Source organism: Sturnira hondurensis, unplaced genomic scaffold (assembly GCF_014824575.4).
Source record: "Sturnira hondurensis isolate 20B ecotype Veracruz unplaced genomic scaffold, ASM1482457v3 Scaffold0022319, whole genome shotgun sequence".
Lineage (NCBI taxonomy): Eukaryota > Metazoa > Chordata > Mammalia > Chiroptera > Phyllostomidae > Sturnira > Sturnira hondurensis.
Window position 1 is genome coordinate 5,827,301 of NW_028094950.1, and position 13,080 is coordinate 5,840,380.

Here is a 13,080-nt window from a genome sequence, read left to right on the forward strand (position 1 = left end):
GAGCCACATTGCAAGTGGACATCACTGTGTGCATCGGCAGGCCAGTTGGAATTCTTGCCTAGCCCCAGCCCCAAGCCCCAGTGAGGGGCCCCACCTGGAGGCCTGTGCAGATGACAGGTCCCCCCTCCAACCTGTGTGGCCTGGGAGCACCTCACGCTCTGAGACTCGGTCTCTTCCATCAATGCAGTGTCATCAGCCTCCCAGGAAGAGGGTAAGGGTCCCAGGGAACAGTGCACAGGAGTGCTCTGTGACCTGAAAGGGAGCTCCGTGTCTTCATTTCACGGACGGGGGAACAGAGGCCCAGAGGAGGGGACAGAGGCCAGACAGGGGAGCAGACTGGGCCCACATCGGCACTGCCTATGCCGTGGCTTCACCGGGCTGCCTGGGAGTCCCTGACGCCACTGCAGTTTCAGGGGCCTCGCCCCTCGTTTTGTCTCTCTTTGGGATGCTGCACAAACATACCCCCAAATAGATTCACCAGATGCTCTCAGCAAGTTTTAGAAATTTCTCAAATGACCCGTCTTAGCCAACCAATGCTACCCTAATACAGTCCAGTCTATTCCAGCCTGTTCCAAGTCAGCCGCTGTAATTCTATGCAAGCCAGACGACTTGAGTCCTCCAAGCCTAGAAAAAACAAACAAAAAAAAAAGTGTGACAATACATAAACACAACTCAAGTAACTTTGACCCATGCCAACCCAGTATTTGCATCTCGGCTCAATAAATTCCACCATCTTCCAATGAGTGCTTAAGATTTTATTTTTGTTTTTAGAGAGAGAAAGAAAGGGAGAAAAACAACAGTGTGCAAGAAATACATCGATCAGTTGCCTCTTGTACACGCCCCAACAGGGACCTGGCCCACAACCCTGAGCCGCACGAGATGGGGCTCCAGTGAGCAACTGGACAACCCAATCCGACAAAGCCCAACCCATCCGCTCCAGCTCATCTCCCTGAGAACAAGCACCCCAACCCGTTCTAACCCAATTCAACCTAATTCATGCTGTCACGATGCCAAGTGCTCCCCAACCCCAAACAGCACAGTCCATCCCATCACAATACAACCCATCGCAAGCAGATGTCTCTAGACATCTCTCGAAAATAAAAATAAAAAATTTCAAAACAAAGTGAGGTATCAGCTCTAAAGGAAGCGGCACCTTTTGATGCTTCTTCCCCGTTTCCAGTCATTTCTCCCAGGGCCGTACTACACGCTGCTCTCGTTCCAGCCTCCGCCTGGGATCCTCCCCCTCCTACTCACACTCTACTGGCCTCCGGCAGTGCTAAGGGCCTCCCTCACCCCCGGCAAGGCTGACTTCCAGGAGATGTCAGCCCAGCGGTTTCTCTCTTTGTCTCTCCCCCTGAGGGTCACTGAAACGCTTCCTAGCCCTACATCTCTGAGGTCCTTTACTGTTTGCATGAGTGGCGGGCTCCTCCAGTCGTGGTGTGAGCTTCTGGAAGCAAGGAACAGCGTAACAGCAACTTCTGCAGGATGCATTTGGTGATCGATGGCCTCTCAGTGGTCACTTTCCCTGTGCACGCTTGTCCCTCTGCGTGTTGTCTTTGTCTTCAGAATCACACTCTTACAACAGGTGCCGTTGGCTGTTGGACTGCTTTTCCCTCAGTCCAGCTCGCTTCCCATTTGTTTCCCACTCCAGAGATAGAGGCAGTTTTAAAAGCCTGTCACCCCCAGCCTTAAAGTCCTTGGTTTCCCACTCATCTTGAAAGCCCAGCTTCTAGGATCCTTCCCAGCGTGTCCCTCACTCGCTCAAGCTCAGCTGCCATTGTCTTCTTCCTCCAGCTGCCCTGAGCCTTTGCATTGACTCTCCCTGGCACTGAAACTTGAACTCTACCCCTCCAACCATTAGTTGCTTCTCATACTTACACGGTTTATTCTCTTCGTATTAGCTTTTTCTCTCAGGCTAGCTTGTTCTCTTACCGTAAGAGCCACTCACTACGGGAGGACTTGCCAGCCAGACCTTACACTGTTTGGCTTCTCTGTGATCTCCCTCTGTGCCATCTTACTTGTGGATTTTATTGCCATTCCTGTGTAGTGACCTCTTCCCCAGAGATATAAATTTCATGACCACGAGAACTATGTCTGACCCTCTATACTTCACATCCTGTGTGCACAATAAATGTTGAATGAATGAATGAGGTATTTCCAATTGCTCCTGGCTGAATTATAGTCTCCAGTGTACTCATTTATTCTTTCACTTATTGTATCAGCAAACATTCCTTAAATGCATGTCCCACACTAGACTCTGCTGTGAGTTTTAAGAACTCAAGTAAGAGGATCCTCACTTAGATCAACATATTTCCACAAACGAAGCTTCCAGTTCATGCGCTTACACAGCCCTGCGGACTACCTTGCCCCAGTTCTGTGGGGGGAATGAGGGGCTAATGAGCCCAGACTAGGTGCATAGGTAGGTCGGAGTCAGGAAGGCCTTCACTTTCCTGGAGAGAAAGAAACACTTCAAGGCCTCGGAGAATGAGGAACCGGTTTTGAGGCTGCCCACGGCGCGGGGACACTAGGTAAGTGGGGAGGTTCCTGCAAAGGTCCGGGCCGTGACACAGGATGGCACTGAAAGGGCAGCTTGTCAGAGAGCAGGCCCAGCTACGTGACAACAACTCGCTCACACAGGGACCCTTGAGGAGCGCCCGAGGACAGAGTTCACTCCTGCATGCACACCAGCTGGTGTATCCTCACCAAGGACACCGAGGGGAAATGACTCATTAAGGACCAAGCTGAACTTCAAGCCTGGAATTTCCTGAACCCAAAGAACAAGCTCTTCCCTGCACTGTGATCTTCAGGGAAGCCCTGGGCCTTGAAGGAAAGATTTAGAAACCCTGTGTCTTCTTTTTGGACAAGTCCACACTTTACTGAGGCTACTTGTAAATACGCTAAGTGACTCCCAAAACCCAGCGCAGCAGACCTCAGTGACAGGAGGGTGACAGCTCCCACGAATCGGCTGAGAGCCTGGAGACCAGCCACCACTCCTGTGTGGCAGAGCTTCCCGATGACCAGCACCAGTCCGGCGGTCTCCCCTGGAACACCTCTGCGAGGAAAATGAGCAACATGTAAGATGACAGAAATGCTCGGAATGTGGACATTGGACTTACGAATGCACAGGAAAAAGAAAATACCTACATAGGTCCCCCAGAACAGCAGAACTAAGGACAGCTTCCGAAGAAAAAGAAAACAGATCGCCGTGAGGACAAAGCACTGGAGAAACTAATGCGGAAAGAAAGGCCAAGATGAACAGGGTCCGAGAGTGGGGCCAGTCCTGCTGGCAGTTGCAGGAACAGTCTAGCCCGGGCTTCTTCACCGGGGAGTGAAGGGACATCTACATCCTCCCTGTCCGGGGACAGTGACACCAAGGGAGGCTCCTCCAGCTCCTCGTCTTCAGCCTCCTGCACAAGCTCGTCCTGTCCTCTGGGTCAGACTCAGATGCCACCTCTCCGGGGACAGCACCACCATGTCAGCGCAGAGGCCAGCGCGGAGGAGGAGCCACTGAAGAAGTAGGAGGAGGAACAGCATCGCTCCACCCACCCTGAAGAAAACTTCAGTCTGATTCTCCAACAGGAGCTGAGCATGCGTTCAAGCCAAACAGGTTAACTGGCCAATGTTCCGAGAGCTCAGAAGTTCCTAAGTGTTCTACATTTGAAAGGCATCAAAAGTATTAATAATGGATCATTTATATATGTGCATATATATATATATATATATATATATATACACCTATTATTTTAAGGGTGATACTTGTTTCTCTTTTTTATCTTTAAAACACATCTCTAACACTCAGTCAAAGGCTGAAATCCAGCAAATCTGTTTTTTTGTGATAAAGTTTTTCTCCCTGTGAAATAAAGGCTACGCTTTATTATATGTTAGTGTTATGCATCAGACATGTTTTGGGGATAATGCACCAGGGTATCTGGCAGTGAATTTCCAGTGCTTTTGGCTGCGGGTCATTACGTCAGGTTTAATACATTGTTATTACAAGCTTAGGAGTTTTCCTACCGCTAATAAACGTGCTCTATTTTTATGTTTGTGTCCAGAAAGTTATTTTGACTTCTTGTCCTAAATGAAAAGCTCAAGGAACCGACTAATGTATCTCTATCCTTTTGATGGTAAAAAACAAAACAAAACAAAAATAAATAAATGTATATGTTAAGCGACTATCTGAAGCAATTACCCAGATAATTAATGTCAGAAATACTCCCACAGATTGTTTTCTTCTCAATTATTAGCATATTTCAGGTGTAAAGTGGTGGGATTTTCACTGAAATTGTTTGGTTAATTGTCATGCAGGTGTAGACGCATTCTAGGGGAGAAGACTGCCAAATCTGTGTGCCCAGACCCCAGCCCCAGGCACTTTGGCACAGAGAGACCTTTGTGAGGGAACCGTCTAGAAATAACAGTTATTATTTGAGAACATGAGATGTTGGAAAATTGGCATGTGCGCGCAAGGGTAGAAAATGCGTCCCTCCTCCCCCACCCCAAATTGCCTGTATGGGCAGAGAACACTAATGAGCTCCCCCCTCGTCATTATTTCAAAACTGACCCGGTAGGAAATGCAGCCCCTGGAAATACTGACAGGAGTTTTGAGATTAATGCCTTCAGAAAATGTTCAAACGTGAGAGGTGCGAGAGTTCTTCAAACCATCTCGGCCAGTGCCTCACTTTGCAGGTGGCAGTGCCAAGGCCAGAGAAGGGCAGCCACTTGCCCAGGGCCACACCCCACCCCCTCAGCCCCTGGCAGAGTCTGACCTTCGCCCTCCTGTGTGGGCGAGCCTGCCATGCCTCCCTCTTCTGTGCCCTCCTTGACACTGCACCCTGCAGGCCTCCTGGGACGATGGCATCCAACAGGGGACAAGTAGGTTTGGATGCTCTGTCTCTGCCATATCCGGGGCTTTTGTCCTCTCAGTGCTCATAACGAGAAGGACGTTTTACTGTCACACAGGCTGGCATCGCTACTCCATCTCACAGATGAGAGAAATAGAGACCCACAAAGCTCAGTGACCTTGGCAAAGCCGCCCAGCGAGGGACCGAACCCAACCCTGATGGATTCAAAAGCCCCTATTTGTCATTTTCCCACTAAATTAAGAAGAGATTGGGTGCCAGTGGAGGGACTCGGCCGCCAAAGAACTTGGGGGATAGGCCCTGGCTGGTGTAGCTCAGTGGATTGAGTGCGGGCCTGCGAACCAGACCATCACAGTTTGATTCCCAGTCAGGGCACATGCTTGGGTTGCGGGCCAGTTCCCAGCAGGGGCCAGCTTCCTGCAGGGGATGCACGAGAAGCAACCATACATTGATGTTTCTTTCCTCTCTCCTTCTCTTCCCCTCTAAAAACATAAATAAATAAAATATTAAAAAAACACTCTTTAGCCCTGGCTGGTGTAGCTCAGTGGATTGAGCGCGGGCCTGCGAACCACGCGATCGCGGTTCGATTCCCAGTCAGGGCACATGCCTAGGTTGCAGGCCAGTTCCCAGCAGGGGACTCATGAGAGGCAACCATACATTGATGTTTCTCTCCTTCTCTTCTTCCCTTACCCTGTAAAGATAAATAAATAAAATCTTAAAAAAAAAACACTCTTTAAAAAAAAAAAAGAACTTGGGGGCTCCCCTTTCATCTCCAGGCCTGTTTTCCTACCTTTCAAATGATGCCGCTGGATGGCACATGTAGGGTCTCTCTCGATGGCTATATGGTGCCTCCGGGCCCATCCACTCCACCTTTCTAGAAACACATGCCTTCCTGGGCCCACGGCAGTAGGGTCTGTCCATCCTGTCACACATGCCTCCTGCAGGTGCTCACCAGGAACCTAGTGTGGACCACACACCATTAAACTCTTATCCGTAAGCCCTATCATTCCTCCCTGTAGTATTACCCCATCTGAAAGGCAGGAAAAGTGAGGCCTAGCACAGCTAGGTGATGTGCCCAGCTTGCACACTGATGTTGCAGATCTGGGACTGGTCTCAGGGTCATGTGCCTCCAAACTGAGTGCTCTCCCCCCAGGACCAGAGGGCCTCGCCGGGCTCATAGCCCAAGTCGCCCCAGGAGTTTTTTTTATGGCTCAGGCAGGTAAGCAGGCAAGGTAAGCCGTGCCAGGGCCAGAGGAGCATGGAGCAGCTGCTACTGTGCGGGGAGCTTTTCCTCCCCAGGCCCCAAAGTCCAGGGCTGAGCCATTTCTGCTGCATTCGGGCGACCTCAGTAAACTGACCGCAGGCCAGGCCACCAGGGATTCCAAGCCTGTGGCCCTGTGCCTACGCTCTGGGTTGGAGATTCTGTGGTTTGAACCCAGGGTCCACTGAGGGCCCACCATGCCAAAGATGCCGCCAGCGATGGCCTCAGAGAAATGCCCTCCAGGGACCCCGAGGAGCCCAGCCAACCCACGAGGAGCTATCTGCGGCCCACCCTGCAGAAAGAATGGGCATTCTTGCATTCTGCCCCCAGCGCAAGCACTCCCACACTCCCCCTCCTGGGAGGCGTGCAGACAAGGGGCAGATTCAGAGCAGGGACAATGATGGCACAGAACACTGGCCCGCCCAGAGTCTCTGATCCGATCTGAGGCTCACGCCCCGCACCCACCTCTCCACCCAGAGCTCATGTCAGACGGGCAGAGCGGGCTCTGAGAGCAGCCCTGTCTCCCTCGGTGCCATAGCCTCTGTGCACTGGGAAGAACTTTGGGTTAGTATCCCAACCCCTGGAACAAGAGCAGCTTTCACTCGTGACTTTCGTCACCTTTGACACATCCCTGCCAGCAGCTGGGCCTCCATGTTGTCATCTGATAAGCCCTGTCCTGTCCACCTTGCTAAGGTGCTCGAGGGTCCAGTGAGGGGTGGTCAGGGTGTAGGGCTCAAGCACTGGCCTCCAAAGCAGGTCCTGTCCACGAACCAGTGCTTTCTTCTTCTTTGGGACCTTCTTCTTTGGTTCTGGCCTCACGTTCATTGTGTGCCCAGTAATGATGTCGGGCACACATCTTTCCTTCTCTTTGGCCAAAAACTCTGAGCCATCTTGGTCTACATGAGCCACCCATGAGCCTTGGTGGGAGTAGAGCCCATGACTCAAGCTGAGCACAGCTGGTCCTTACTGTGCAGGCATTGGAGTCTTGGCCTCCCCCGTCAGCTGAGCTGTCTGGATCCAACTCAGGGCTGGTGATGCAGGAAGTGGGGACACCCTCCTGTGGTAATTGGGGTGGGGAGCAGGGAGAAACTGCAGATGGAGCTCCTGGGCAGTAGTGGCTCCTAGGCTGGTGGCTGTGGTCATGTCCAGTATCTGGTGTCCAAGGCTCATGTCAGTGAGCAAGTGACAGCCTCTAGTATTGAGCGACCAAGAAGTTTGTGTCCTCACATCAGTTCTGCCATTTGATTTCCACCCTTGGCCTGAGTCTCCAGGCCCCTGGGACTCCCTAATCCACTCTCTTAAGGAACACCCTCTCTGTTTGTACTGGCCAGTACAGTTTCCATTGGTGGCAGTTAAGAAGTCTGACTGCTAAAAATGCCAACTGATGGGCCATGTCTAAAGTTGTCTAATGTCTTGGGTGCCAGTCTTGACCTTGACTTTGACCATCCGTGTGACCTTGGGCTAGTCTTACCTCCCCTTGGGCTAGTTTTTAATCTCAGAGCTTTCTTTACTGCCTTGGTAAAAATGAAATTTATAATTTCCACATGTGTGATGAAAGGGAAGAGTAAATGAGATCTAACCCTGGGCATGAGCATATCACATGAAGAATCCCTTCTCCATGGTGAGGATTTAAAGGATGGCCCGTGGCCACGAAGGCGACAGCACCCTTCTCTGATCGCCTGGCTCTCACCTTGGCTAAACTGATTGCACCCCCTGCACCTCCCCACCAAGGCCATCCTCATTTGACAGATCTTCCCAACACTGTCTCCTCTTCATGTCCAAACCACATGCTTTGTTTTCATCTATCTACCAACCATTTCCTCTCCTCTTTATCTCCCCAGACTCTACCCAAACTCTTCCCCAAATCTTCCGTCCCCCCCTGCAGTGAATGCTAATTCCAGGTTCTTTAGAAAGGCCAGTATCTGATTCCAGGAGCTGTATCTCATCCATGTCCAAGTCCCCAACCCCCACCCAGGGCACGGAATGAGCTCAGGGCATCCTGGAAGGGGAAGAGGACAGGGATCATCCCCTCCACTCAAGAGATGAGAAAAGCTTGGCGTGGGAACTGACTTGCCAAAGCCAGCCCTTGTACCAGGTCCCACCCCTGCACCAAGGGCTTCCCCTGTGACCTAAATGAACCCTCTCCTGGAAACACGATCTCTCTTCCTTCTCCCCCAGGCCACGGGGTGTCAGTGGGAGTTCAGTTTGCTAATTGTTTTTGAGGGATTACAAACTTGTTGATTATTTTGAAGTTTCATCACTCCATATAAATGTTTGTGAAGAAGAAGGAGAAGGGGGAAGAGGAGGAGAAGAGAAAGAAGTGAGAGAGAAAGAGAGAGACAGAGAGAAAGAAAGAAAGAAAGAAAGAAAGAAAGAAAGAAAGAAAGAAAGAAAGAAAGAAAGAAAGAAAGAAAGAAAGAAAAGAAAAAAGAAAGAAAAGAAGAGAAGGAAAGCAAAGAAGAGAAGAGAAAAAAGAAAAGAAAGACTCTACAGCGGAGGAAATGACTGGTGCCCATTGATAAGTAGGGGTCTATTTTGGTGCTAGACCAAGGGACGGGCTGAGGAAATTGACCAAGACGTTTTCACAAAGAAGTGAGTGGTCTAACTTTCTCTTGAATGACAAACAATTCACATTTCTTTTCCTTCCTCTCCAGAAAGTGAACTCTGCCAGAGGAGGCTGACATCAGGCCTTGAAAGAGGCCGAGTCAAGGGCAGGAAAGGGTTCTTGGACAATGTCCAGCCTGAGCCCTTGCTGTGCAAGAGAGGAAGCCAAGATCCCGAAGGGTAAAGACATCCCCAAACACCCCCCAACATGGCCTGCGTTTAAAGAGGCTTCCTCTCAAATAGAAGGTGCATTTGAGCAGAGGCCAACCTTCAGGAGCAGGCCAGGCAGAAATATGCAGGAAATAGTGTTCAAGGCAGAACAACAGCAAGTGCAAAGGCCCTGAGGCTGGAATGCACTTGTACTTTCAGGGCAGCAAGAAGGCTGAGCAGCTGGAGTGGAGTGAACTGGGGAAGGAGTTGTAGGAGGTAAACTCAGAGTGGCAGCAGGAGTGGGTCAGCAAAGGACTTCACAGGCCACTGGGAGCCCTCAGCTGACATCCCGAGTAAGGGGAAACTGAGAACCCGACTGTGACATGACCACCTGACTGAAATATTTTGTTTTCGTACTTCTTTTACGAGTGGTGAGGTTGGACCCCTGTCCATATGCTCAAAGTCATTAATATCCCCTTTTCTGGGAACTTCCCAAAAACTTTGTCCATTTTTCTCTTATTGAGATACCCACTTGGCATACCATTAATCATTTGAAAGTGAATAATTCAGTGGCATTGAATACAGCCATAACGTTATGTACCCACAGCTCTGTCTAGTTCCAAAGCATTTTGCTCACCAAAATAAAACCCCATACCCACGAAGCAGTCATTCCCCATACCCCATCACCCCCACCAGTCCTCGGCAACCACCAATCTGCCTTTATGGATTTACAATCTATCCTAGATATCTCATATAAATGGTAGCTTACAACATACGACCATTTGTGTTCGGCTCTTCTCGCTGAACATAGTGTTTTTGAGGTTCATCCCAGTTGTGGCCTGTATCAGTAACTCATTCCTTTTTGTGACCAAATAGTACTCCACTGTAGGGAGAGGCCTCAGTTTGCCTATCCCCCGGATGGACATCTGGGTTGTTTCCACCGTTGGGCTGTTGTGCGTAGTGCTGCCAGGGACATCCGTGCAGAAGTACTTGTTTGGAGATTTCAGTCCTTTCGGGCACATGCCTAGGAGTGGACTTGGAGCGGAAAACTGAGACACCTTTGCAACTTGCTGGCTCTGTTCTCCAGGGAGCCTGATGCGTGGACTGTCCGGACGAACACTCACTCCTCTCTCTCCAGCACCTGGCAGCTTTCAGAGCGCTTTCACATTGACGATCTCTGTGGATTGGTTACATCTCGTTTACAGGAGGGAAAACCGAGGCTCCATGATTGGAGCCAGAGGGTGCATTTGAGCAGAGGCCAACCTTCAGGAGCAGGCCAGGCCCATATATGCAGATATATCTTCACTAATATCTTCACTAATTAAAGCTCTTCGCACAAAAGCTTGGAGGGAAGGCTGCACGGGGAGGGAGGAACTCAAAGTGCTGAGCAGTCAGGACAGACAGAAAAGCAGGGTTTCTCCAGGGTTTCCATGGAGAGCGCACCAACGGTCTCCTGTGATCACGTTGTTGCTTCATCGCAAAGTAAGGCTAACGTCTTGTGCTTCGATGACAGGTCTGTCCATGCTATGGGTTCTTTCAGTGTTCCCAATAGCTTTGTGAAGTGTGTGTTATTAGTATCTTCACTTTGCAAATACCTAAGTGGAGCCCAGAAAGGTGAAGCTACGTGGCTGGGTTGTGTGGAGGCAGAGCCCCAGAGAGGCTGCCTCAGGCCCCATACCTTCCACTCTACTTCTCACCCTCTGCTCCAGCCCCCCAGAGGGCAGGATCCAACGTCTGCGGGGGTTCTGTGCACACCAGGCACCGGCAAGTGAGCCTGGCCAAATGTAACTTCTCCACCGCAAAACGGGGGCAGATAATAGCTACCTTCCTGAGATGTCACAGAGATTTCAGCGGATTTGGCCGGAGTCCCGACAGCCGCGCCTGGCCCAAAGTAAGCGTTCAAGAAACAGCAGCGCTTGCTGATACCGAGTTGAATTAGCCATTACGGCCAGGCAGGGGACGGCAGGGGCCGCAGCAAAAACACCGAGAGGTGCAGCGGGATGGGGCCGGTAGAGGAAATGGGCGTTACCCCAGCGGGCAATCCCGTTGTTCACAAAAGGGGATTTCGCACCTCACACGGGCATCAGGCACTCAGAGGCCATCCATCACATCCACTGCTGGGACAAGGGAGGCAGCGTGGAGTTACACTCCCCCAGCCCCCTGTCCTTGCTCATCTTGCCCCATGAGAGTGCACCCCAGGAGCCTGGGATGGGATAAGGCCCAGTGGGCACATCCTCCTGCTCTTGAGCCCTTAGGATCCCCCTCCCCCTGTCACCACACAGGGATGGGGGTTGACCAGCTGGCTCTGTGTACAGACAGCCCAGGGCACCTATGGAACCTTCAGCAGTGGTATCGCCTCTCAGCACTTCTATGCTCTTATTTGTCACATGGTTATGGCTTAAGTCACCTCCCCTCTCTAGACCTGTCTCCTTATATGTAAAATGAAGAGACACAAACAGAGAAGTGGCACAAGGAGGGAAATATTAGCTTGTACTCAGGACGTGATGCCGCTGCTCAAAAGAGGCAGGCACGTTGTAGAACGCAGCGAACGTTTGTTGAATCAAGAGTCCGGGAAGTCGTCAAAGAAGAGAGCAGACTTCAGCTGATTCAAATGAAAGGGTTCTTCTGTGTCAGGTGATGTAACGAATCAGGGGAAGGGAGGTACCTGGGGGCTGGTTAGGGGCCATTTTGCCATGACACCGTCCTTGACTGCAAACCCCAACCAAACGATGTTGCCGACCCCTTGGAATTAGGCCGTTGTCCACAGCTACTTATTTTTGGTCTTCCTGGTGACCCAGACACAGGCGTTCGAAGGGGCCGGGACCGCGGTGCCCGTGGCCTCACCTGCCGCTGGCGTGGCTCGTTGCTGTTTCTCCATTGTCTGGACCTGCGGTCGGATGGTCAGGAAGTGCACATTTCACACTTGGTGGGGAGGGACAAAAGAACTCAGGGGCCAAAACAGAAGTCAGATTGTTATATTGTTCTCGACAAGAATGCGTTGAGTTGTTGCCAGAGATTCAAAAATGACAAGAATGGATACTGTGTATTTTGCTGCTGGAAAGTAAAAATATTATTTTTGGAAGGTGCCCTGTGGACACTCCCTCCACCGCCTATCAGGAGATAAAATGTTTCAGTTAATGTGCTGCGGTGCTGAGTGATGGAGGGATGGAAAGGCCATGTGGCCGTGAGTGCGAGCTCGGGGTGGTGGAGGCTGGTCTGGGAGCCTGGAGACCCAGGGTCAACCCTGTATGCACCACCCACTCACAGTCCCAGTGACCCGGGGCCCGGCACGCCCCACTCCTGGCTGCAGGTCCCTGGCACTGACCCACCAAGAGAAACTGGAAGTTCTCCCAGCACAGCCTCTATGGGGGCCCACCAGGGAAGGAGTCTGGCCCGACTGGGACTGGAGGGCGGAGCACATGGACCTGAGCCAGGACTGAAGACCCTGCCCCGGTGAGAGGAAAGGGAAGCCGATGGTGACGCCGTGTGAGGGCACGGCACCCAGTATCCCAAAGGGCGTCTCCCTCCTCAGACTCAATGTCTGCAGCTGGCAGCTCCCAGAGTGCTTTCCAACGAGGTGTCCTGTGGAAGTCACTCAGCAGCACTGGGACGCTGTCACAGCAGACACAGTCAGCTCAAGTCTCCCCATGGGGCCACGGGCTTCCGGAAGCCGGGTCTGCCCGCCTCCTTGTCCTCGCCTCCTCCCACACCCTGCGCCCACCTGTGGGCGTGCAGAGGAAGACAGGGGCCTGCCTCCCAGAGCTCAACGCCTCGTCTGCAGCCTGCAGGGCTGCGAGCCTCCCTGTGGGCGGCCGAAGAGGCCCAGAGGGGCTGTCACTTGCACCTTAAGTGTCACGGCAGATGACAGTCCTTGTTTGAGGGACCCATCAACTCCTGCCCAATTTAGGACTCTCCGGCTCAGGGGACCGTCCTTCTTCTCCCTTCCAGCTGTCAGAGGCTCACAGAGCTTCGGGGCACAGAGAGCAGAAGGCGGCCTGGCCAGGAAGGGACAGAAAAGGGAGTGTCACTGTGAGCGGGCTGTGTGACAGGCAGCAGCCGACTCCCCCCAAGAGTGCAACCTTAGCGACTCAAAAGGACCATCATTTCTGGCCTAAATCAAGCTCTAGTCCCTGGGTGCTGTCCAAAAGGCAGTCACGGGTACTCGAAATTGATGTTTTTTCCTTCAAATCCGAAGCACGATAGTGCTAA